The following is a 27,203-nucleotide window of genomic DNA, read 5'->3' as shown; positions in this document are numbered from 1 at the left end:
ATAACTTAGTCTCGGTACTGACTTCCTTCTTGCAGAAGAGAGTAGATCGTAGCTGAGCGCTCACTACATTAGCTTTGCTACACCTCGCTTCCAGTTCTTTCACTATGTTGCCATCCTGTGAGAATATGCATCCTGAGTACTTGAAACCGTCCACCTGTTCTTTGTTCCTCCTATTTGGCACTCAATCCGTTTATATCTCTTTCCCACTGACATTACTTTCGTTTTGGAGATGCTAATCTTCATACCATAGTCCTTACATTTCTGATCTAGCTCTGAAATATTACTTTGCAAACTTTCAATCGAATCTGCCATCACAACTAAGTCATCTGCATATGCAAGACTGCTTATTTTGTGTTACATATCTTAATCTCACCCAGCCAGTCTGTTGTTTTCAACATATGATCCACAAATAATATGAAGAACAGTGGAGACAGGTTGCAGCCTTGTCTTACCCCTGAAATTACTCTGAACCATGAACTCAATTTACCGTCAACTCTAACTGCTGCCTGACTAGCTATGTAAAGACCTTTAATTGCTTGCAAAAGTTTGCCTCCTATTCCATAATCTCGTAGAACAGACAGTAACTTCCTCCTAGGAACCCGGTCATATGCCTTTTCTAGATCTCTAAAGCATAGATACAATTCCCTGTTCCATTCTTAACAGAACCATCAGGATGAATTTTTCACTCTGCAGCGCGGTGCTCTGATATGAAACCTCCTGGCGGATTGGAACTGTATGAGTAACACTGCAACATTACAGGTTAATGTAAGCGCGAGATACGCCTTTCCATACGTGAAATGCTGGTTCATTAATAACAGGTGAACCCGCTAAAACGTTGATTGCAAACATGCAAGTATCCATGAATTGCGTTCTACAGATGCCGTATATTACTTTGTAGGTTGGAACTCCGTGCCTTCTGCACTTGATCGAGCAATACAGCAACGGTTAATGATGCTTGTGGATCACGCTGGAATTATAGTCTGATGATATCCCACATGTACTCGATTGCAGAGAGATTTGGTGAGCGAGCACGTCTAGGCTTCGACACTCTGCAGAACGTATCCAGTTACAACGTCGGTAGGTGGGCGAGCGTTGTCCTGTTGGAAAACACCCCCTGGAATGCTGTTAATGAATGGCAGCACAGCAGGTCAAATCACTAGTCTGACGTACAATTTTGCAGTCAGGATGCGTGGGATGACCACGAGGAGTGCTCCTGCTGTCATACAAAAGCACACCCCAGACCGTAACTCCAGCTGTAGGTCCAGAGTGTCTACGGTCCAGGTAGGTCGGTTGGAAGTCCTCAGCTCGCCTCCTTTTAACCAACACACGGCCATCATTGACACCGAGGCCTTCACGTTGCCCTACAATGAGCGCTCCCTTGACGTCACTGGAGTCACAAATGGCGGTGGTTTGAGGTCAGTAAAATGGACGTTACAGGGCATCTGCCTCACAGCTGTCCTCTAGTAACAGTTCGTTTCGGTAGTGTGGTGCCAATTGCTACTCGAAATGCTGCGGCCGATGTAGTACGATGTGCGAGAGGTACCCTCTTGGTACTGACACATGGCCGTCCTGAGCTCGTTCTTCTTACAACAGTATATTGTTGTGACCACCGCTGCCAGTAATAATGTAGAGTGGCTACATACCTGCCGAGCCCTTCCACAGTAGCTCAGAAGAGTATCCAGCTTCCCTTAACACTACTGCACGACCTAGTTACAACTCAGTGAGGTGTTGATAATGGTGTCTTCGTCGCCTTCAGCGCATTCGTGACCAACTCATCGCGTCAGATGTCAAGGGTAGTCAAAGATCACGACCGTTACAGCATGTAATTTAAACCAAACCTATTTTGAGTCCACATAGTGACGCTACTAGTACTACTGTCACACTACTGGCGAGAAATTTGTAAATAAATCATCTCTCAGATGGCCGGGCCGGGCTGGCCAAGCGGTTCTAGGCGCTACAGTCTGGAACCGCGCGACCGCTACGGTCGCAGGTTCGAATCCTGCCGCGGGCATTTGAACTAATCAAAAATGTCTCTGAGCAATATGGGACACACATCCATGCCCGAGGCAGGATCCGAACCTGCGACCGTAGCGGTCGCGTGGTTCCGGACTGAAGCGCCTAGAACCGCACGGCCACCGCGGCCGGCTTTGAAGCAATCTTTCAGATGTAGTAACACGCCTCCCAACTTTCGTTTATGCTACAAAACTCCTCCCTGGTGTTGCAATTTTTTCTCATCACTGTATTTTGCCCGTAGCCTTCCAAAAGTACAGTTCCGACCCTGCTGAAAATGAGCATAACACCGACTTGTACATCATTTTCTGTAAGAAAAATGCCTCACTATTATTCTTTTCGTTTCTCTTAGAGCTAGGGAGGGGGGGCCAACTCCGCCCTTGCACCCCAGTTAAGGGTGCCGTAGGTGGACAATAGTATATGGTGTGTGCGCCCTTTGCATTTATGACGGCTTGAAGCCTGTCAGTTACGTGTCTGTCTGTGGAGGAACGCACATTCAGCCTCAGGAGCCGAAACCAGGGAAGGTACTGATGATGGAGACTGGGATCAAAAAGGGAAGTCGACGTTCTAGTTCACGCCAAAGATGGCCCATTGCGTTCAGGGCATTCAAGTCCATTTCGGCAATGTTATTGTCCACTTGTATGAACATCAAGAGCTCAGATGGAAACCCAGTTCTAAGCAAAGAAGGGAAAGCAGAAAGGTGGAAGGAGTATATAGAAGGTCTATACAAGGGCGATGTACTTGAGGACAATATTATGGAAATGGAAGAGGATGTAGATGAAGATGAAATGGGAGATACGATACTGCGTGAAGAGTTTGACAGAGCACTGAAGGACCTGAGTCGAAACAAGGCCCTCGGAGTAGACAACATTCCATTGGGAGAGCCAGTCCTGACAAAACTCTACCATTTGGTGAGCAAGATGTATGAAACAGGCGAAATACCCTCAGACTTCAAGAAGAATATAATAATTCCAATCCCAAAGAAAGCAGGTGTTGACAGATGTGAGAATTACCGAACAATCAGTTTAATAAGCCACAGCTGCAAAATACTAACACGAATTCTTTACAGACGAATGGAAAAACTAGTAGAAGCCGACCTCGGGGAAGATCAGTTTGGATTCCGTAGAAATACTGGAACACGTGAGGCAATACTGACCTTACGACTTATCTTAGAAGGAAGATTAAGGAAAGGCAAACCTACGTTTCTAGCATTTGTAGACTTAGAGAAAGCTTTTGACAATGTTGACTGGAATACTCTCTTTCAAATTCTGAAGGTGGCAGGGGTAAAATACAGGGAGCGAAAGGCTATTTACAATTTGTACAGAAACCAGATGGCAGTTATAAGAGTCGAGGGACATGAAAGGGAAGCAGTGGTTGGGAAGGGAGTAAGACAGGGTTGTAGCCTCTCCCCGATGTTATTCAATCTGTATATTGAGCAAGCAGTAAAGGAAACAAAAGAAAAATTCGGAGTAGGTATTAAAATCCATGGAGAAGAAATAAAAACTTTGAGGTTCGCCGATGACATTGTAATTCTGTCAGAGACAGCAAAGGACTTGGAAGAGCAGTTGAACGGAATGGATGGTGTCTTGAAGGGAGGATATAAGATGAACATCAACAAAAGCAAAACGAGGATAATGGAATGTAGTCAAATTAAATCGGGTGATGCTGAGGGTATTAGATTAGGAAATGAGACACTTAAAGTAGTAAAGGAGTTTTGCTATTTGGGGAGCAAAATAACTGATGATGGTCGAAGTAGAGAGGATATAAAATGTAGACTGGCAATGGCAAGGAAAGCGTTTCTGAAGAAGAGAAATTTGTTAACATCGAGTATAGATTTAAATGTCAGGAAGTCATTTCTGAAAGTATTTGTATGGAGTGTAGCCATGTATGGAAGTGAAACATGGACGGTAAATACTTTGGACAAGAAGAGAATAGAAGCTTTCGAAATGTGGTGCTACAGAAGAATGCTGAAGATTAGATGGGTAGATCATATAACTAATGAGGAGGTACTGAATAGGATTGGGGAGAAGAGGAGTTTGTGGTACAACTTGACCAGAAGAAGGGATCGGTTGGTAGGACATGTTCTGAGGCATCAAGGGATCACCAATTTAGTATTGGAGGGCAGCGTGGAAGGTAAAAATCGTAGGGGGAGACCAAGAGATGAATACACTAAGCAGATTCAGAAGGATGTAGGTTGCAGTAGGTACTGGGAGATGAAGAAGCTTGCACAGGATAGAGTAGCATGGAGAGCTGCATCAAACCAGTCTCAGGACTGAAGACCACAACAACATTGTCCACAAACCATTTCCCCACAGTTGCAGCGTTAAGAGAAGGTGTGTTGTCATGCCGATCAAAACTATGATTGTCTCCGAACTGTTCCTCTACTACAGGCAGTAAGCTGTGCTCTGAAACGAGTTCGTATCCTTCCGCATTTAGCGTGTCCTCAACCGCAATAAGGCGAGAAAAAGAATTCCACATCGCAACACCACCTCCTTCCTACTTCACTACTGACACTACAAATGATGACAGGCGACGTACCGCAGACATTCGCCAAAGCCTAATCCTCCAGTCTGATTTGCACAGGCTACAGCGTGATTGATCACTCCAATTCAATCGTTGCTCTTCATACCACCTGAAGGCTGGCTTAGCGCTGACTATAGAAATGTGTGGCGTATCAGGACCTGCTGAACCTATGTCCTCCATTATTTCCAGTTCCCTATGCACAGTCATTGTACTAACTCGATTGTTGGTAGCCCTTTAGAACTCGTGAGTGATTTCCGCCCCACCTCCCCCTTCCCCCCCCCCCCCCGCCTATTTGATGCTGTTTCGTACAACCATGCTTCAGCAATTTTCGACGCTCCCTGTGCGTCACTACATGAAGTCTGCCTGGTGTTGCTTCTGATGTGGTTCTTGGTTCGCGTTTCCACTTCACAATCATATCACCAACAGTTGACTTGAGCACCGATATTAAGGATGGAATGCCCCTAATGGATTTATTACACAGGTCACGTCAGATGACTAGCCCCTGTTCGAAATTACCGAGATCTTCAGATCTATTCATTCTGCTATTGACAGTAAAATACTCCCCGCTTCATTCTGTGCTGCCTGATCCGCCGCTAGATAAGTCTAGAGGTTAATTTCGTTTTACATAGCGGTTCTGTATACTTTGTAACAGATAGCATACAGAGGACTTAAAATTAAGGATATTCTCTTTTTTACATTTCGCTATCTATCCTGAAGATCAGGGTTCATTGTTAAGAGATTCAGCCTATAGTAGAGCTGGATTATTTTCATTCAAATATCAACGAGATGGTGGAAGGAAAGGACATGTTCCGGCTGTTGTCTTGCAAACCAAAGCAAACTTCCCAGTAATGTTTGTTGAAAAACTAGAGGAATAAGTGCCCAGATATTTGAGTTGCTGGAAAACTTCCGAAGTAATAGAACCCAGTACGTTATCCTCGACGACGACTGATTGTCTGACACAAGGGTATCGTCAGGAGTGCCCCAGGGAAGTATCGTAGGACTGCTATTATTTGCCATATACATAGATGATCTAGCGGAAAGGGTGGTTCCTGACAGATTAAAACTGTGTGCCGTACCGAGACTCGAACTCGGGGCCTTTGCCTTTCGCGGGCAAGAGCTGTACCACTTGGTAGAGCACTTACTCGCGAAAGGCAAAGGTCCCGAGTTCGAGTCTCGGTCCGGCACTCAGTTTTAAGCAGTCAGGAAGTTTCATATCAGTGCACACTCCGCTGCAGAGTGAAAATCTCATTCCAAAATTTCCAGTTCTTCTGATGACTGGCAGCTAGCTGTAACTGTAGAAAAGTGAATGCGGATGAGTAGGAAAAACAAACCCATAATGTTCGGATATAGCACTGATAGAGTCCTACTCGACACAGTCACGTTGTTTATATATGTGCGCGTAACGTTGCAGAGCGATATGGAACGGAACGAGCGTGTGAGGATTGTGGTAGGGAAGGCGAATCGTCGACTTGGTTTTATTGGGAAAATTCTGGGACACCGTGGCTCGTCCGTAAAGCAGACCGTATTTAAGACGCTAGTGCTGCCTGTTCTTGAATGCTGGTGAAGTGTTTGGGATCCACACCATATCGGATTAAAGGAAGACATCGAAGCAATTCAGAGATGAGCCACATTTCTTACTGCTAGGTTCGAACAAAGTGTTACGGAGATGCGCCGGGGAACTGAAATGGGAATCCCTAGAGGGAAGCCGACGTTATTTTCGAGGAACGCTGTTGAGAAAATTTTGAGAAACGCATTTGAAGCTGACTGCAGAACGATTCTACTGCCGCCAACATTAATTTCACCTAAGGACTTCTACGATGCGAAAAGAAAATTTAGGGCTCATACGGAGGCGTATGGACAGTGATTCTTCCATCGCTCTATTTGCGAGTGGAAAAGTAAAGGAAACGAATAGTATTGGTAAAGCGTACCCTCCACCACGCACTGGGGGTTGCTTGCGGAGTATATACGTACAGTAAATATAGATGAGATCAATACTGGTTCTTGGGGAATACATTCAGGTCAAAAAATATTGAGGCCCAGTGTGTGTGTGTGTGTGTGTGTGTGTGTGTGTGTGTGTGTGTGTGTGTGTGTGTGTGCGCGCGCGCGCGCGCTCATCTGTCATCTGTATCAGTCGCCACGCCCGCAATTTCGTAGTTAGAGTGTGTGAAACATACTTGTAAAGTGCCATTACGCATGTCTAGGAAAATATTTGGTACGTTTTTAGATTGTTACAAGAAGGCTCGTCAGGACGTAATCTACAAGCCGATAATTAATCTCCCGACACATCCGGTGCTCTGGCCGGAAATTGTTACGTCGATGCCCTTCGACCTAATTGTATCTCGTCAGAACAGTTGGTGTGTGTGTGTGTGTGTGTGTGTGTGTGTGTGTGTGTGTGTGTGTGTGTGTGTGTAGAGAGGAGAGGAGAGAGAGAGAGAGAGAGAGAGAGAGAGTACTGGTAATACAGAGTACCGCATAGGCTGTTGCCAGTTTTCTCCGCCATCAATTACTTCTTTCGAGTATCTGCAGTGCGCACTTTCAACATCACGCAATATTACGCACGCTAATTTCAAGCAAATCGACATAACAACAGTGGATGGAGTGCAGGCAAAAAGCAGAGAACAGTACAACTCGCAGCACCAAAAGAAGACGAGTGGGGCGGTCATCGAAGCATTTAACATAAAATGGAGACATCCGGGAGTACACAGAGAAAATCTGTGAGGTCAGAACGCCCCTCGGATTATTCGCACCCGAGTTTGTACTCTTCAGTCCAGGGCGCCATGCTTTGAGCATCCAGAAATGGTAAGTACTAAGGTAATTCGGGTATGAGGACTTTTTGAGTCCGTTTACGTCAGTGTCATAACAGTATCTAGGGCATTCCTAATTTCCCTCCCCTTCCTCAACCCCAGTCCAAGACGGCGGTGATAGCCATGAAGCTGGAAGGTACTGGGTTCCGTCTCCAGCATGTGTAATTAGTCAAAATATCACAACTACTGGACTGGCATTATATCAGTAAGCCAACTGCGCTACTTTAAAGAATAAACGTGCTGTGCATCGAGTCAAGGGCCTTCTGTCTTCAGTGCTAATTTACCACCAATAAATGCTCAGTCCAGTCGCAATATCCCTTGAAACGGCGCACGAACGTACTTTGATTAATAAGGGTACTGAATCAAATGCTTTACGGAAGTGAGAGAACACTTCACTTGTCCGTCTGTCTTGATCGGTGGCTTCTATTATGTCTTCTCAAAAAATCGCTCGTTGTGTTTTCACATGACCAATATTTTCTGAATCCGTGCTGGTTGGAATGGAGATCGTCGTTCTGTTCGAGGTAGCTCATTCATTACAGATGAACTAGAAATGCTCCTCAGGATGTAATCTACAAGCCGATAATTCTTCTTTATTAATACACATGTCTGCCTTTATCTTGAGGCTAATCTTAGTAACTGCTGTATGGATTTTGATACGGTTTTCACTAATAGTGTACTGATTCAGAAGGACGGTTTTTCTACGTCATTTATAAATATTTCATAGAAATTCTGCGATATATATATATATATATATATATATATATATATATATATATATATATATATATGCAAAGTGTTACAGGCGTAAGTGCAGATATGGTTATAGATAAATGAGGAAAGTGAACTGAACAAAATTAATCAGTATTTACTTCCTTTGCAGAATAATAATTATAGCTATTACGAGTAACATGTTTTTAAGTAGGTTAGTACCTCGTGGTACATATGGCAAGAGCAAGCAATTAATGCTTACTTACCCCTGGTCACCAGGCCAGGTACTGAAGTGTACGCAAAACGGTTAGTCTATAATGACAAGGTTAGAACCCTCACTCATGCAATTACGACCATGCGGAAAACATCATATTGCACATTATGTTACACGTTGCGGGACGACTGTTACATCCAGACAAAAAATAACCAACTCATTGAAGTGGGTACATATTAAGGTACCAGCGCTCACAAAATATACTCTTATACCCCTAACAATCTAATATACCCGTTCACTACACACTCCAAGACAAAAAATATTACATTAAAAAAAAAGAGCGACACAACACGAAGGTATTATCCAAGCCGGCCGCTGTGGCCGAGCAGTTGTAGGCGCTTCAGTCCCAAACCGCGCTGCTGCTACGGTCGCAGGCTCGAATCCTGCCTCGGGCTTGGATGTGTGTGATGTCCTTAGGTTAATTAGGTTGAAGTAGTTCAAAGTCTAGGGGACTGATGACCTCAGATGTTAAGTCCCATGGTGCTCAGAGCCATTTTTTGCTCTCTCGTCTGCGCTTAAAAGTAGAATTCCCTAGGCACTCTTTATGCTGACGTCCCTGCTTCTAATTACATCATAGATTCTTTTGACTTTCCTACACGATCGGAAAAATGTTTGTACCCTTGGAAAGACGACGTCGATTTTGGTCCGATGACGGCATATGCTGCCTGGGGAACAGTACATCTACTGATAATGGTTTCATCCTCATCCGCCAACAGCTAGCGTAGTGGAATAGGTACCATAGCGGCTCTGCGTTCATCCTCCAATAGGAAAGCTCGCAACCAGAAGGCTCAGTGTGGTGCAAACGTGTAAATCAAGTAGACAATCATGCCACGGAGACACCCTATTTCTCCCAACACCCAACTGAGCGAGTCTGGAAAATGATCACATTGTGGCCTTCCGAGTGGCGCGATGGTCCTTTCGGAGAACTGCCACACAAGTTGGACGTACTGCGTCATTTCTGCAACGATTCTGGTATCTTTGATCACGTGAAGACTCTCACACCTCTAGACGAGGCTCTGGACGTCAACGCAGCCAGACACCTGCCAGGACTGTCTTATTCTAAATGCAGCACTGGCAGAGCGTACAGCAGCCGCAGAACAGATAAGAGGGTTTGTGAGTCCAGACGTGTCAACACGAGTTGTTTCGAACCGATTATTAGCTGTGGGACTACGGGTACGCACACCTCTAGCCAGTCTTCCACTCACGTCACAGAATCAACGTGTACGGCTGGACTGGTGCCGTCGGAGGATCACATCACTTGGAAAATGGAACGGCGCGCCGTCGTCTACAGCTGTGAAAGCAGTTCTGCCTTCATGCCAGTGAAGGTCGTTTGCACGTACCATGTAGACATAGTGCTACACTTCTGTCCCGTAGAGTGCATTCGTCCAGGACGCACTGCCCCACCCCAGGCCTTATGGTCCAGGGTGTGATAGGCAACAACTCTCGCTCACCTTCCGGGTTTCTGGAGTGGACGCTACCCAGCGCTCGGTGCTTACAGTATGTTGTTAGAACTTGAAGCACCCCTGTTTCGTCCCTTTATTGGATTTTGTGTGATTTACCGAATCCACCAAACAGTTATTATGATTATATGACCGTGTGATTAATGGATGAGGGGCCATCGGTTTTTCTGCTGTGGTTTCGGGGGGTATTTAAACAGAGTGCGGCTGTTTTGAGACCGAATAGTGGAATGATTGAAAATTTGTCTATTATTAAGGACCACAAAGGTTGCGATATTCTACTAACACACAAATTCTGAGGAAGTTGCTACCTTCACCTTACACGTTTAATTACGGCTATATCTTTCACTGGTTGGCAACGGCCTTGCCGCAGTGGATACACCGGTTCCCGTGAGATCACCGAAGTTAAGCGCTGTCGGGCGTGGTCGGCGCTTGGATGGGTGACCATCCTGGCCGCCATGCGCTGTTGCCATTTTTCGGGGTGCACTCAGCCTCGTGATGCCAATTGAGGAGCTACTCGACCGAATAGTAGCGGCTTCGGTCAAGAATACCATCTTACGACCGGCAGAGCGGTGTGCTGACCCCACGCCCCTCCTATCCGCATCCTCCACCGAGGATGACACGGTGGTCGGATGGTCCCGGTAGGCCACTCGTGGCCTGAAGACGGAGTGCTTTTTTTTTGTATCTTTTACTGGTTGCTGATTTTAAGTACTTCTTCACACGTAATGATGACGGTTAACATTCACGACAATCCTCACTGCAATCCATCGTTGTTGCTGGTTGACGCGAAACACGTAACCCGGCACTTGTCACTTTTGGTTTCATATCACTCGCGAATCGGTATCGATGAGGGTCCACCCCACGACGATTAGGGGGACGCGCTCATTTGTCATACTCCCGTGAATTTACCGTTTATTACTCACTCGACCACCATTCTTGCCCGTCTCTCCAGTACAACTGCTCACTCGACACTAGTCCCACTGTCTCCTGTAGCGCTCGACAATCGACTCCTGTCTGGTATCGACCTGGGTGTCAGATACTAGCATCTATGGTCTTGGGATCACGGATCCCTTACAACCTGTTCTTTTGCTGTTCTTGCAACAGCAAGGTGATTTGTTTTACCAATAGGATAACACCCGGCCACACACTGCCTGTGAAACAACGTGCTCTGCAAGACGTGCAGCAACTACCTTGGCCAGCGCAGTCTCCGGACTTCTCTCCAGTCAAGCACGTGTGGGATACGATGAGACGAGAAATATCTCGTGAAAAAATGGTTCAAATGGCTCTGAGCACTATGGGACTTAACTTCTGAGGTCATCAGCCCCCTAGTACTTAGAACTACTTAAACCTAAGGACATCAAACACATCCATGCCCGGGGCAGGATTCGAACCTGCGAACGTAGCGCTCGCGCGGTTCCAGACTGTAGTGCCTGGAACCGCTCGGCCACCCCGGCCGGCTCACTCGTGAAACAACAACTCTTACAGAACTACGCAAACAGGTCGAGCAGGCGTGGCATAACGTATCCGAAGACAGCATTCGCCATCTGCACAGACTGGATTCCAGAGTCAGAGCCTTCATTGCTGCCCTTGGAGGCAACATCATGTACTAGAATGGGTGTTTCGACATCGGTCGACACCTGGTACCTCAGAACCGCTTGTGCTATTTATCTGTAAATCTATCCATATGCACCGTTGCAAAAATAAAACTTGAGTGAATTGGAAATCTGTCAAAGGGTGTAAATCGTTTTTTTTTTTTCTTCGGCATTGTATATGCCAAATCACTTCTTCCGGGCGACCATTTCTTTTTCGGTCCCTTCATGTTTTTCCTGCTCCCATTTCGCCTTGGCTTCTCTGTACTTCTACGAGGGTCACTCCAAAAGAAATGCACACTATTTTTGTAAAAATACAGTTTTCATTCTGCATGTGTGAAAGTTTTACAGTGTATAGATACATCCATCCCGCTTGTTTTCAAACTTAGTTCAACCTGTTCCCGTGAGTGGCGCCGTCACAGCATGTCTTCAAGATGGCTCCTACACTTGACCTTCGTCCGAAGCAACGTTCTGTCATACAATTCCTGTGCTGTGAAAACGAGACAGTGGGAAACATCCACAAGAGGTTGAAAAAGGTGTATGGAGATGCTGCTGTCGATCGTAGTACAGTTAGTCGGTTGGCAAGCAGGTTACTTGATGAAAGCAGGCACGGCAATATTGAGGGTTGTCCTTGCAGCGGCAGGCCTCGTACTGCACACACTCCAGACAATGCGCAGAGAGTTAACGAATTGGTGACTGCTGACAGACGCGTCACAGTGAACGAATTGTCACGCTACGTTGGGATAAGAGAAGTAAGTGCCTGCAGAATACTGAATGTGTTGGCGATAAAAAAAAAGGTTTGTGACAGGTGGGTTCCTAGGATGTTGACAGTGGCTCACAAAGAAACAAGAAAAACGGTATGCAGCGAACTTTTGGAACAGTACGAGAATGCTGGAGATGAATTTCTTGGAAGAATTGTGACAGGTGATGAAACATGGCTCCATCATTTTTCACCACAGACGAAGAGGCAATCAATGGAGTGGCATCATGCAAATTCACCCAAGAAAAAAAATTCAAAACCACACCTTCTGCTGGAAAAGTTATGGCTACGGTGTTTTTCGATTCCATAGGACTCTTGCTTGTGGGCATCATGCCAAGTGGAACCACCAAAAATTCTGATGCACATGTGACGACAATGAAGAAACTCGACTGAGTCGTGTTCGATCACATCGGCAAAAGCAGGATGTTTTGCTGTTACGCGACAACGCACGGCCACATGTCAGTCAAAAAACCGTGGAAGCGATCACAAAAGTCGGATGGACAACACTGAAACACCCGGCTTACAGTCCTGACCTGGCTCCATGTGACTATCATCTCTTTGGGAAACTGAAAGACACTCTTCGTGGAACAAGGTTTGAAGATGATGACTCCCCTGTGCACGCTGCCAAACAGTGGCTCCAACAGGTTGGTCCAGAATTTTACCGTGCGGGAATACGGGCACTGGTTCCAAGATGGCGTAAGGCAGTTGAGAGGGATGGAAATTATGTGGAAAAATCAAAATATTGTTCCTAAAGGAACTTTGAAACATGTAGAATGGTTTTTTTTTTAATTTACATTTCCTTTGGAGTGACCTTCGTACGTGTTTCATTCCTAACAAGGGAACCTCCCCATCGCACCCCCCTCAGATTTAGTTATAAGTTGGCACAGTGGATACGCCTTGAAAAACTGAACACAGATTAATCGAGAAAACAGGAAGAAGTTGTGTGGAACTATGAAAAAAATAAGCAAAATATACAAACTGAGTAGTTCCATGTGCAAGATAGGGAACATCAAGGATAACCTGAGTTGAGGAGCGCCGTGGTCCCGTGGTTAGCGTGAGCACCTGCGGAACGCGAAATCCTTGATTCAAGTCTTCCCTCGAGTAAAAAGTTTAATTTCTTTATTTTCGCAAAGTTATAATCTGTCCGTTCGTTCACTGACGTCTCTGTTCACTGTAATAAGTGTAGTGTCTGTGTTTTGCGACCGCACCGCAAAACCGTGCGATTAGTAGACGAAAGGACGTGCCTCTCCAATGGGAACCGAAAACATTTGATCGCAAGGTCATAGGTCAACCGATTCCTCCGCAGGAAAACACGTCTGATATATTCTATAAGACACCGGTGACGGCATGTGCTTCACATGACAGGAATATGTTGTCGACCCACCTAACTTGTACACTTGGCGAATGGGTAAAAAGATTCTTCTACCTTGCCCGATTTAGGTTTTCTTGTGGATGTGATAATCACTCCCAAAAAGGTGATGAAAACAAAAGAGTTTGTCCCATAAACTGCAACAAATGAATGAAACAGTTTCGCAGTCGCACAGTTTTGCCTGTGCTCTATCAAAACATATGTTTTTAACGTTTTCAAATTTTTCCGTGTGTAGACCGTCAAATCCTGCATATGTCCAAGCAAATCTGAACATGTCCTGGAATTTTGGAGAGCGAAGTTGATTATGTGTGAGTGCCTGAACTTTGATAATTGTCTGAAAACAAAAAATTAAAACTTTAACGCGAGGGTAGACTTGAACCAAGGACCTCTCGTTCCGCAGGTGCTCACGCTAACCACGGAACCAGGGCACTCCTGAGCTCACACTGTCCTTGATGTTGCCTATCCTGCACATGGACTACTCATTTTGTATATTTTGCTTATTTTTTTCATAGTTCCACACAACTTCTTCCTGTTTTCTCGATTGATCTGTGTTCAGTTTTTCAAGGCCTATCCACTGTGCCAACGTATAACTAAATCAGAGGGGGGTGCGATGGGGAGGTTCCCTTGTAAGTGACTTACACTGATGTCGCGGTAGCTGACTGAGCTCTCCCGGGCTCACAGCACGACACATATCGGCCGGGCTGCCGCAGCACGTGCGCCCCCCCCCCCCCAATCTACACACACACACACACACACACACACACACACACACAATGCCAGCTAGAGCCGGCGGGCGCGTGCGCGGACCCCGGCCACTGTGTTGTGCATGCGGAGCGCGAGCCGCTTCCAGATTTATGTCCTTATTTGGCGGCGGCCGGGCGCACCGCTGGCGCACACAACTCATACCGCGGGAGCCATTGACTGATGGCCCCGGGTCACTGCGAGGCGGTCCGAGTCCGTTTACACCCACGCACTGCACATCTACGTAGGTAGCGGACGTCGAGTGCGCGTGTGTGTCTAACAGGGAGCCGGACTGGCGGTGCAGCGACGACTGTTGGAACCTAACGTAACCCAAGGACGATATGTAAAGTCGGTGAAGCGATACGAACCTTCGAGACATCGTTCTCTCTGACACGGAAGAACTGACTGTTACCAATGCTAGCTAAATACACTCATGGGAAAAAGAATTGGAGCATGAGAAAATAATTAATTAATGAAGAGTAGTGATATTTTGGGGAATACATTTACCTAGATAACAGATTTCAGTGACGAACACTGTAAGACCACAGGTTAATGTAATCACGAAACAGGCCATTGCAAATGTGAAGTGTCAGTACATTAATAACCGGTGTATCCGCTAGGGTGCTGCATGCAAGCACGCAAATGTGCATGCCTTGCGTTGCACATGTGTTGGCTGGAGTTCGATGCCTGGTGCACTTCGACGGTCAATACAGGGGCGATTAATGCTTGCTGTGGATCACGTTGGGAATGTCATCCGCTGATGCCCCATATGATCTTCACGGGAGACAGATCTGGTGATCGAGCAGGCCATGGCAACGTGTCGACACCCTTGTAGAGCACGGTGTGTTACAACAGCGGTATGTGGGCTACCGTTATCTTGTTGGAAAACACCGCCTAGAATATTGTTTGTGATTTTAATTTAAACAAACGCAAAATCCCCAAGATTGGCAATCTTTTACAGAAGCTCGAAAGTTAGCGCTGACTTCAATGCGAGATGCATATAACAGTTTCCACAACGAAACGGTGTCTCGAAACCTAGCAGAAAATCGAAAGAGATTCTGGTCGTATGTGGAGTATGTTAGCACCAAGAAACAATCAATGCCTTCTCTGCGCGACAGCAATGGAGATACTACAGAAGACAGCGCTGCCAAAGCAGAGCTACTAAACACAGCGTTCGGAAATGTATTCACAAAAGAAGACGAAGTAAGTATTCCAGAATTCGAATCGAGAGCTGCCGACATGAGTAACGTAGAAGTAAATATCCTCGGAGTAGTGAAACAAATCACTTAATAAAAGCAGTTCTTCTGGTCCAGACTGTATGCCAACTAGGTTCCTTTCGGAATATGCTGATGCATTAGCTCCATACTTAACAATCAGATACAACCGTTTACGCGACGAAAGATCCATACCCAAAGACTGGAAAGTTGAACATCTCACACCAATATTCAAGAAAGGTAGTAGGAGTAATCCACTGAATTACAGGCCCATATCGTTAACTTCGATATGCAGCAGGATTCTGGAACATATATTGTGTTCTAACATTATGAATTACCTCGAAGATAACGGTCAACTGACGCACAGTCAACATGGGTTTAGAAAACATCGTTCCTGTGAAATACAACTAACTACTTATTCACAAGAAGTGTTGAGTGCTATTGAGCAGGGACTTCAGATCGATTCCGTAGTTCTGGATTTCCGGAAGGTTTTTGACCCTGCAACACACAAGCGGCTCATAGCGAAATTGCGCGCTTATCGAATATCGTCTCAGTTCTGTGACTGGATTTGTGATTTCCTGTCAGAGAGGTCACAGTTCGTTGTAATTGACGGAAAGTCATCGAGTAAAACAGAAGTGATTTCTGGCGTTCCCTAAGGTAGTGATATAGGCCCTTTGCTGTTCCTTATCTACATAAACGATTTGGGAGACAATCTGAGCAGCCATCTTCGGTTGTCTGCAGACGACGCTGTCGTTTATCGACTAATAAAGTCATCAGAAGATCAAAACAAACTGCAAAACGATTTAGAATAGATATCTAAATGGTGCGAAAAGTGGCAGTTGACCCTAAATAACGAAAAGTGTGAGGTGACCCACATGAGTATTAAAAGGAACTCGTTAAACTTCGGTTACACGATAAATCAGTCTAATCTAAAAGCCGTAAATTCAACTAAATATCTAGGTATTACAATTACGAACAATTTAAATTGGAAAGAACACATAGAAAATGGTGTGGGGCAGGCCAACCAAAGACTACATTTTATTAGCAGGACACTTAGACAATGTAACAGACCTACTAAGGAGACTGCTTACATTACGCTTGTCCGTCCTCTTCTAGAATACTGCTGCGCGGTGTGGGATCCTTACCAGATAGGACTGACGGAGTGCATCGAAAAAGTTCAAAGAAAAATGGTTCAAATGGCTCTGAGCACTATGGGACTCAACTGCTGTGGTCATAAGTCCCCTAGAACTTAGAACTACTTAAACCTAAGTAACCTAAGGACATCACACACATCCATGCCCGTGGTAGGATTCGAACCTGCGACCGTAGCAGTCCCACGGTTCCGGACTGCGCGCCTAGAACCGCGAGACCACCGTGGCCGACAGTTCAAAGAAAGGCAGCACGTTTTGTATTATCGCGAAATATGGGAAAGAGTGTCACAGAAATAATACAGGATTTGGGCTGGACATCATTAAAAGAAAGGCGTTTTACGTTGCGACGGAATCTTCTCTCGAAATTCCAATCACCAACTTCCTCCTCCGAATGAGAAAATATTTTGTTGACACCGACCTACACAGCAAGGAAAATGGCTCTGAGCACTATGGGACTCAACTGCTGAGGTCATAAGTCCCCTAGAACTTAGAACTACTTAAGCCTAACCAACCTAAGGACATCACACACATCCATGCCCGAGGCAGGATTCGAACCTGCGACCGTAGCAGTCGCGCGGTTCCGGACTGAGCACCTAGAACCGCGAGACCACCGCGGCCGGCGCGCTATACGAGATTGGAAAAATAGATAGTTGTGAAGGTGGTTCGATGAAGCCTCTGCCAGGCACTTAAATGCGATTTGCAGAGTATCTATGTGGATGTAGATAGAATGCCAGCACGACCGTTCGAATCAATAGACTGATGAAGGAATTCGCTGTCAGGGTTCGTGCAGTAACTACGGCGGTGCTACTGCTGCCATACGAAATCGCAGCCCAGACCATAGCCCCAGGTGTAGCGTATAGTGTATCTAGCATGTAGGCTGGTTCGTTAGAGGTTCTCAACTGGCCTCCTCCTAACCGCCATCGCTGGCACCGAGGCAGAACCAGCTTTCATCAGAAAAAACAACAGGCTTCCACCCTGCCCTCCAGTCATCTCTCGTTTGACAACACTGAAGTCACAAGTGGTTTGGGATCAATGGAATGCACGCTATAGGGCGTCTGGCTCTGTGCTGCCCTTGAAGTAACCGACTTGTAAGAGTTCGTTGTGTGAGTGTGGTGCCAACTGCTGCTTAAATTACTGCTGCAAGTGTAGTACGCTGCGCCCGAGCCACACGCCGAACACGAATGTCTTCCCCCTCGCTAGTGCCCCGCGGCGACCGTCCGTTCACGTGACTATCGCTGGCAGCAATCATGTACAGTGGCCACATTCCTGCTGTGTTTTTCTGCACTATCGGAGAAGAAACATCCAGCTTGTCGTAGCCCTATAGCAACATCTTTTTCAAACTCAGTGAGGTGTTAATAACGGTGTCTTGGTCGCGTCAAACGCATCAACTCACCACGTCCAACCTGAAAGGTAAGTAACGCTCACAACCATTAGAATGTGTAGTTCAAGCAAACCTCATTCACATCCTCACAGTGGCGCTACTGTGAATTACAAAATATTTTTAGAGATAACGTCCTTCAGATGTAGCAACTTTCGATTACGTCGCGCCGGCCGTTGTGGCCGAGCGGTTCTAGGCGCTTTAGTCTGGAACCGCGCGAACACTACGGTCGCAGGTTCGAATCCTGCCTCGAGCATGGATGTGCGTGATGTCTTTAGATTATTTAGGTTTAAGTAGTTCTAAGTTCTATTCCGTAGAAATATTGGAACACGTGAGGCAATACAGACCATACGACGTATCTTAGAAGCTAGATTAAGGAAAGACAAACCTACGTTTCTAGCATTTGTAGAATTACAGAAAGCTTTTGACAATGTTGACTGGAATATTCTCTTTCAAATTCTGAAGGTGGCAGGGGTAAAATACAGGGAGCGAAAGGCTATTTACAATTTCTACAGAAACCAGATGGCAGTTATAAGAGTCGAGGGGCATGAAAGGGAAGCAGTGGTTGGGAAGGGGGTGAGACACGGTTGTAGCCTATCCCCGATGTTATTCAATCTGTATATTGAGCAAGCAGTGAAGGAAACAAAAGAAAAATTCGGAGTAGCTATTAAAATCCATGGAGAAGAAATAAAAACTTTCAGGTACGCCGATGACATTGTCATTCTGTCGGAGACAGCAAAGGACTTTGAAGAGAAGTTGAACGGAATGGACAGTGTCTTGAAAGGAGAGTATAAGATGAACATCAACAAAAGGAAAACGAGCATAATGGAATGAAGTCGAATTAAGTCGGGTGATGCTGAGAGAATTAGATTAGGAAATGAGACACTTAAAGTAATAAAGGAGTTTCTCTATTTGTGGAGCAAAATAACTGATGATGGTCGAAGTAGAGAGGATATAAAATGTAGACTGGCAAGGAAAGCGTTTCTGAAGGAGAGAAATTTGTTTACATCGAGTATTGATTTAAGTGTCAGGAAGTCGTTTCTGAAAGTATTTGTATCGAGCGTTGCCGTGTATGGAAGTGAAACATGGACGATTAGTTTGGACAAGAAGAGAATAGAAGCTTTCGAAATGTGGTGCTACAGAAGAATGCTGAAGATTAGATGGGTAGATCATATAACTAATGAGGAGGCATTGAATAGGATTGGGGAGAAGTTTGTGGCACAACTTGACTAGAAGAAGGGATCGGTTGGTAGGACATGTTCTGAGGCATCAAGGGATCACCAATTTAGCATTGGAGGGCAGTGTGGAGGGTAAAAATCGTAGAGGGAGACCAAGAGATCAATACACTAAGCAGATTCAGAAGGATGTAGGCTGCAGTAGGTACTGGGAGATGAAGAAGCTTGCACAGGATAGAGTAGCATGGAGAGCTGCATCAAACCAGTCTCAGGACTGAAGACGACAACAACAACAAATTCTAGGGGACTCATGACCTCAGATGTTAAGTCCCATAGCGCTCAGAGCCATTTGAACCATTTGATTATGTCTTACGTAATAGCGATCAGTGAACCTGACGTCTGTTCCCTTCCAGTCAGAATGGGTCAGCAGTTCAGCCTTAATAACCATCTATGTCACTAAAAGGCTAAAACAGTCGCACAGTGCCCGTTCCAGGGTAGCTGTCTAACAGCTTCCAGTGAAAACAAGAATTAGATTTTTAGTTTTTCATGTTATTACTGACTGTATTTAAAATTTATAATGATGTCATAATCTGCTGAATAGGAGGTATAAGCTGGCGTTAACGACCCAACAGAATAATTCATGTATTAAAGTTAGTAAATGTGAATATGTCCTGAGACTGCACAGCTGAACGTGCGCGAATACCCGATCTTTATCCATTCAGTAATTCAGCATATAGGTACATAGCAAGTTCCAATAAACCGTAGAAATAATTTAAAATCTTCTCGAAACTCTTTCTATGTCCCCCTTTCCCCACCTCACAAAATAATGAAACAAAATAAGACCGAACTAGAAATAATGCTGCCTGAAAAAGGAGTTGACGAAGAAGAAGATACCACATATTTGGTGACATCGTCTATGAAAGGATGGAGGAAAACGGAGGTGTCTTGGAAAATGCTAAGCTTGCAGTGATGGTTATGCCTACTTCATACAGGTAACTGTTTTATGTCGCTCCATTTGGGAGAGGAACAGGAAAGAGAATTAGTACAATCTACTCTCCGCCATGCACCTACAGTGGCGCTTGGTCTATGGATGTAGATGTAAATGGAAGTAGCAGAAATCATCATCATCTCAAACATTACGTCCCTCAAGGCAAATTTTTATATATTCTTGAAGTTCGTGGGCGATTGAGTGATGCATCTTTGATCGCGTGCTCAATTCATATCAAATCCCTGCACAAGTTCCCTCGCATTGCATTACGTTTATTTATTACCATTAATCAGCGCTGAGAACTATTACAGCTGTACTGATACGCATTTATTGTATCACGACCCGTTTCATCCCTTAAAACATGTCAGGCTTCCAGCAGTTAAACAAAACAGCTTACTAGGACAAAAGCTATAGTATCTTAACAAATAAAATAAACAGCTCGATCTCCGAAGAGTCTCACAGAGCCCGGATTTTCATGCTCTACCAAGAAGTAAAACATGCTTCCATCCGCTCAGTGTCGTATCATTAAATATGCATAATGAGACAGCAAAACTATAAAAATGAGCGGTATCAAAATTCAGTTCCATATTTCTATTTTCTTCTGAACAAGTGCATAACAACCAATATCTCCAAATTCTCTTCACTTAGGCTCAAACGTTTATCAGACGGAACATTTCGCTACATAGGAAAAGCCACTTCTACGACGAAAAAAAAAAAAAAAAGCTGCATACTTAAAGACAAGAAACTTTAGGCAAAGTCAGAGAATTTGCGGACTCCTACCGACTTCATAAAAATTATCACAGTCTATGACGGTAGTGTGTATCTCATCTGTTTAAAATACGTTGTGGTGGTCTAGCTAAATCTAGCAATATATCTCTAAATCGACATCACGGGAAGGTGTTTTCAAAAAATGTTCAGATGTGTGTGAAATCTTATGGGACTTAACTGCTAAGGTCATCAGTCCCTAAGCTTACACACTACTTAACCTAAATTATTGTAAGGACAATCACACACACCCATGCCCGAGGGAGGACCCGAACCTCCGCCGGTACCAGCCGCACAGTCCATGACTGCAGCGCCCTAGACCGCTCGGCTCATCCCGCGCGGCATGTGTTTTCAAAACCACTATTAATAGGGAAACAAGTCTTAGTATGGCTTAATTAATGCTGTCAGAATTATTATCAAATCATCGTATGTTGTGCGTTTATTTACCTTAATGTGGAAGATATCAGGGCATTCATATTGTCATATTTTAGATTGAAGAATATCAACATGTTCAGATTGTCTTATTTCAGAAGTACAGTTTCAGCTACACAACGTAGCGTATGGGCTAAACATGTAACGTACTTTAGGTTATAGTAGAAAATTATAACTGCTTTTCACGCCTTCGCTGTATATGGGGCAACATCGCTTAGGCGCAATCGGGCCCTTTTTTATGTAATTTTATTCAAATGAATTATCTTTAAATGCGAACATTTTTAGGTTAGGCTTTACCGTGACTGTTACTGACATTAAATGAAACAATAAGTTCACTGTTACCAGTCACCGTTTTATTTATTTCCACGACGCGTTTCGAAGGTTTAAACCTCCATCATCGGGTGGATTTACATTAGTAAGTATCACATTTGTGTGTGTGTTGTGTTACGATTTTTGGAGGATCTTGTGGCACTGCCTAGTAGAGAAACGAGACACTATTTCAGAATATGGTTTAGGATAACTTTTGACGAAAAATTAAACTGATATCTAATGGTAAGTATTAAATAAGTAAACTACAGTACCTTCAGCCGTGGAAATAAATAAAACGGTGACTGGTAACAGTGAACTTATTGTTTCATTTAATGTCAGATGAATTATACTTACTTCTACCGGCGTCTAACGGGGCAAAGTACGACGCATGAGCTCACTATGAAGTTAGCAGACGGTAGCAAAATTCGCGAAATTACTCATGTTCTCCACCTTCCGCGTAATTCATATGAAAGAAAGAAACATAAATAAAAGGCAGTATCATTTAAGTTATTGCAATATAGGCACCGACACCAGAAAATTATATATTATGCATTTTAAATGTCTAAATTCACCCAGTTATATGGACCAAATCAGTTATATCGACGCATTTGCTCTCCAAATATCTAAAACGAGCGAGAATGCATACAACATGCATGCCCTACGCATTCGCATGGAAATCCAGGAGCTACTTATGCGAATTCCACGCAGAGCTGTGCCAATATCATGATTTAAGACGTATAGTTGCCTTATGCAGCGTTAGAGCAAAAATCTGTAAATGACAATCAAATAAGCGTTCTGCCGATCACCTCACTGAAACATGGCGAGCAGTAAGTGGATGCGACACATTAATCATTAATATTAATCTGATTTAGGTATGGAGCTCATCATTTGTTTATGTTGAGGGTCAGTTGACAGTCTCCATGCCAGGTATTATACAGATCGAAGGTGGGGGTCGTGGAGTCATGACACCCCCCGTCCTAAGAAAAGAGCAAAAGCACTGTACACTTATTATACCTGTATTAAAACATTTTATATAATTTATTTATATTATTAATATTAGGTGTCGCGTTACGGTTGGATGTTATGGGGGGGGGGGGGGGGCGGAAGAGAGACAGTAAAAAGCTTCCCGCCCCCTTACCACCTCCTCCCCCTCTCCCCCCCCCTTCCCCCCTCTCCACGGGTACGAATCCTGGCCCCGCTCCTGGGCTCTTAACAGCTGAATGTCTCTCTTGATTCCGTAACCAGTTTCTTGCAATGTCATTTTCCTTCACATAAATGCGTCGCCTGCGTATATAAATCGCTTACAGGAATGCCCCAGTTGGCACCGCATCCACATGCCTCCCGACAAACGTGCGTACGTTGTGGGACTGCGCACTGCGTCGTGGCACGCACTCACTCACGCAGGGCAGTCTGGCAACCCCGCCTCTCCCCGGCCCCAGACGCAACCGCACGCTTCCTGAGGCCGCCGCCTGCGTACACGCAGCTTCACGCCATTGCGTGCGGCACCGCTGCCCCTCCCCTCGTTCACAACCACCCTCCGCCTCCTCACAGAATGGAGAGCTCCTCTCTCACTGCCCTTACGTATCAGCTTACCGTCTTATGCAAAACACTACATTCTTTCCTTTATTATGAGTTACCCAAACACGTTTCGACACCTTTACCCATCTTCAGTTGGCACTTCTGTTTAATTAATGAACCAATCAAATTTGTGCGTGAGTGCACGATCATTGTAAATATTTAGTGAAAACCCATCACATCGCTTTATTTATTTCTATATTAAGTACGATGTTCTAAGTTTTGATCTGATGGTGGCAGATGCCAAAACGATATAATAAATAAATATATCACAAAATTTTGTACATGGTTGGTTGGTTGGTTTCGGGGAAGGAGACCAGACTGCGAGGTCATCGGTCTCATCGGATTAGGGAAGGATGGGGAAGGAATTCGGCCGCGCCCTTTCAGAGGAACCATCCCGGCATTTGCCTGGAGTGATTTAGGGAAATCACGGAAAACCTAAATCAGGATGGCCGGACGCGGGATTGAACCGTTGTCCTCCCGAATGCGAATCCAGTGTCTAACCATTGCGCCACCTCGCTCGGTTTTTGTACATGGCTGCACGTTCATAGACCGCGAATGGTTACAATTGAATTAAAAACAGCCCTCGGTCACTATTTTTAACGAATTAACCAGGTTTCAATACTGCTAGGAGTGTCTTCCTCAGAATTTAAATCAAAGAATGGTCGATATTCTGTAACATGGTCACAGCATTATGACTAAAAACGTATGATAGGGCACACGTACGGAATCATCGTGAAAGACTGGCAGTACTTATATGTCATCTATAAAATAATAAATATGCCAAAAGGGCATTAGTCACAACGATATTTAAGATAAAGAAAACTGTGATGGCGAGCCACTGAGGGCTGCTCGTTACTTGCATGGTGCAGGTTGCAAAACGGACTGAGGTACCCGCGTTAACAACTGTGTCCAGGTGAACATGACACTGCAACGAGCGTGCCATCTAGTAGCCGTAGATACAATTAGGCTACTTCACATTGAAATATAGACAGAAATGATTATTTATAAACAGTATTTGGTATATAGCGGAAAGCAATGTTTTTTGAGAGTAGCATACAACATAACATTTTGTCTACATCAAAGCTTGTAACAGTAAGATAAAACATGAAAACACCATGATGAAAATATAGATAGAACTGAATGACAACTTGTAGAAAGCAATACTGACGTGAAACGAAGCCAAGAAAGATTTGATAACTGAAAAACATAGGACTACCTTAGAAGGAAAAGAACATTTCGGTAAGGAGACCCGAAGTCAGATATCGAGTAACAGCTTTATACCGTTGAAAAAAATTTTTGTTTCGTAGCTGTAGCTGTTCGTTAAGGATGAGGCTATCCTTTCGAGCAAAATGCTTGAAAATCTCTAATTCTTCTAGAATATCTAGTCTAAGCCGTTTCTTTTCTTCGTGAAAAATGTTGCTATCGTAGATGGCATTAGGTGAATGACCTGTAATTAGAAGATGGTCGGCAAAAGACGAATTTTGGAGGCTAGTGCCATTTTTTCTTAGCAAGTGTTCTTTGTATCTGGTAGTGAAGGCACGTCCAGTTTGCCCTATATAGTAAGAGGAGCAAGTAGCAGACAATTTTGTAGACACCAGAATTTTCTAAAGGGGAACGCATAGAACGTAAATTATGAATGAAGTTTTTGTTTTTCAAATTGTTATTAGTAGAAAAAGCAACGTTGCAATATATCAAGCGATCTTGACAAATTCAAAAAAAACTTTTCTTTAAATTATTACTTCTCTCATACGTTGAACAGGATCTCACGTAATGTGAAGTTTGTGCAAGGCAAAAATTTACGGATTTTGTCGGACACTGAACGTCGACTTCTATGGTGCACTGGCCATGGACAGGGCTGTCAAGTGAAATAGTATTAATTATGCTAATAAGATGTACGAGGGATACCTTCTCAGTCTTTACGGATACTGTTCTTTCCTAGAGTTTGCCTTGAGTCATCAGTCTTGTTTCAAGTTTGATGTGGCCGCCCAAGAGTTCCAAACCTGTGCCAACTACTTCCTCTCAGAGTAAACACTTGCAACCTACGTCCTCCATCATTTATTAGATGTACACCAATCTCTGTCTTCCTCTACAGCTTTTAGCCTCTACAGCTCCCTCCAGTACCGTGGAAGTTACTCCCAGATGAGCCGGCCAGTGTGGGCGAGCGGTTCTAGGCACTTCAGTCTGGAACCGCTCGACCGCTACGGTCTTAGGTTCGAATCCTGCCTCGGGCATGGATGTGTGTGCTGTCCTTCGGTTAGTTAGGTTTAAGGAGTTCTAAGTTCTGGGGGACTCATGAACTCAGATGTTAAGTTTCATAGTGCTCAGAGCCCTTTGAACCATTTTTACTCCCAGATCTCTTCCGACGTGTCCTGTCATCCTGTCCTTTCCTCTTGTCAGTGTTTTCCCTATGCTCCTCCGTTTGCCAGTTCTGTACAGAATCTCGTCATTCCCTACCTTACCGGTCTACCGAATTTTCATTATTCTTCTGTAGCACCACACCTCAAATGCTTCGATTCTCTTCTATTCCGGTTTTCCCACAGTACATTCCATGATGCTCCAAATGTACACTCTCAGAAATTTCTCCCTCAAATTAAGACCTATGTTTCATACTGATATACTTCTCTTGGTCAGGATTGCCGTCTTTACCTGTCGTAGCCGGATTTTTACGTCCGTCATGGGTTGTTTTGGTTCCAAGGTAGCAGAATTCCGTTCCTTCGTCTACTTCGTGATCATCAGCTTTGATATTAAGTTTCTTAGTATTCTCATTACTCCAACTTCTCATTACTTTCGTCTTTCTGCGATTTACTCTCAGTCCATATTCTACACTCTTAGATTGTTCATTCTATTAAACAGATCCTGTAATTCTTCTTCCTCTTCACTGACGACAGCAATGTCAACAGCGAATCTTATGACTGCTATCCTTTCACCCTGAATTGCAATCCTACTTTTGGACATCCTTTTAACTTCCGTCATTCGTTCTTTGATGTACAGTTTGACTATCAAGATGGCAAGTCTGCATCCATCTATTCTAGAGCTACTGCCACCGTAAACAGAATTCTTCGGACGAATTGTATGAAGACTTAGATTTTTACTCAGAAGAAAAGAAAACACTTTTCCCGACCAACAGCAGACTCACTATGTCACCTCCGCATAGCGGGAGTCTGTGAGGTGACATGGGGTTGTGGCAAAGTGTTTGCAGGCGAAACTGGGAGGACAGTATAAGAAACTACACTCCTGGAAATGGAAAAAAGAACACATTGACACCGGTGTGTCAGACCCACCATACTTGCTCCGCACACTGCGAGAGGGCTGTACAAGCAATGATCACACGCACGGCACAGCGGACACACCAGGAACCGCGGTGTTGGCCGTCGAATGGCGCTAGCTGCGCAGCATTTGTGCACCGCCGCCGTCAGTGTCAGCCAGTTTGCCGTGGCATACGGAGCTCCATCGCAGTCTTTAACACTGGTAGCATGCCGCGACAGCGTGGACGTGAACCGTATGTGCAGTTGACGGACTTTGAGCGAGGGCGTATAGTGGGCATGCGGGAGGCCGGGTGGACGTACCGCCGAATTGCCCAACACGTGGGGCGTAAGGTCTCCACAGTACATCGATGTTGTCGCCAGTGGTCGGCGGAAGGTGCACGTGCCCGTCGACCTGGGACCGGACCGCAGCGACGCACGGATGCACGCCAAGACCGTAGGATCCTACGCAGTGCCGTAGGGGACCGCACCGCCACTTCCCAGCAAATTAGGGACACTGTTGCTCCTGGGGTATCGGCGAGGACCATTCGCAACCGTCTCCATGAAGCTGGGCTACGGTCCCGCACACCGTTAGGCCGTCTTCCGCTCACGCCCCAACATCGTGCAGCCCGCCTCCAGTGGTGTCGCGACAGGCGTGAATGGAGGGACGAATGGAGACGTGTCGTCTTCAGCGATGAGATTCGCTTCTGCCTTGGTGCCAATGATGGTCGTATGC

The 27,203-nt window shown here is 44.9% G+C and overlaps 1 pseudogene; it reads left to right on the top strand.

Moving 5' to 3' along the window:
• Window positions 1–10,130: 10,130 nt before the first annotated feature.
• On the top strand, window positions 10,131–10,248 carry LOC126215463 (5S ribosomal RNA; annotated as a pseudogene).
• The last annotated feature ends 16,955 nt before the right edge of the window (window positions 10,249–27,203 follow it).

Source organism: Schistocerca nitens, chromosome 12 (assembly GCF_023898315.1).
Source record: "Schistocerca nitens isolate TAMUIC-IGC-003100 chromosome 12, iqSchNite1.1, whole genome shotgun sequence".
Classification (NCBI taxonomy): domain Eukaryota; kingdom Metazoa; phylum Arthropoda; class Insecta; order Orthoptera; family Acrididae; genus Schistocerca; species Schistocerca nitens.
This window is presented reverse-complemented; position numbering and strand designations above follow the sequence as displayed.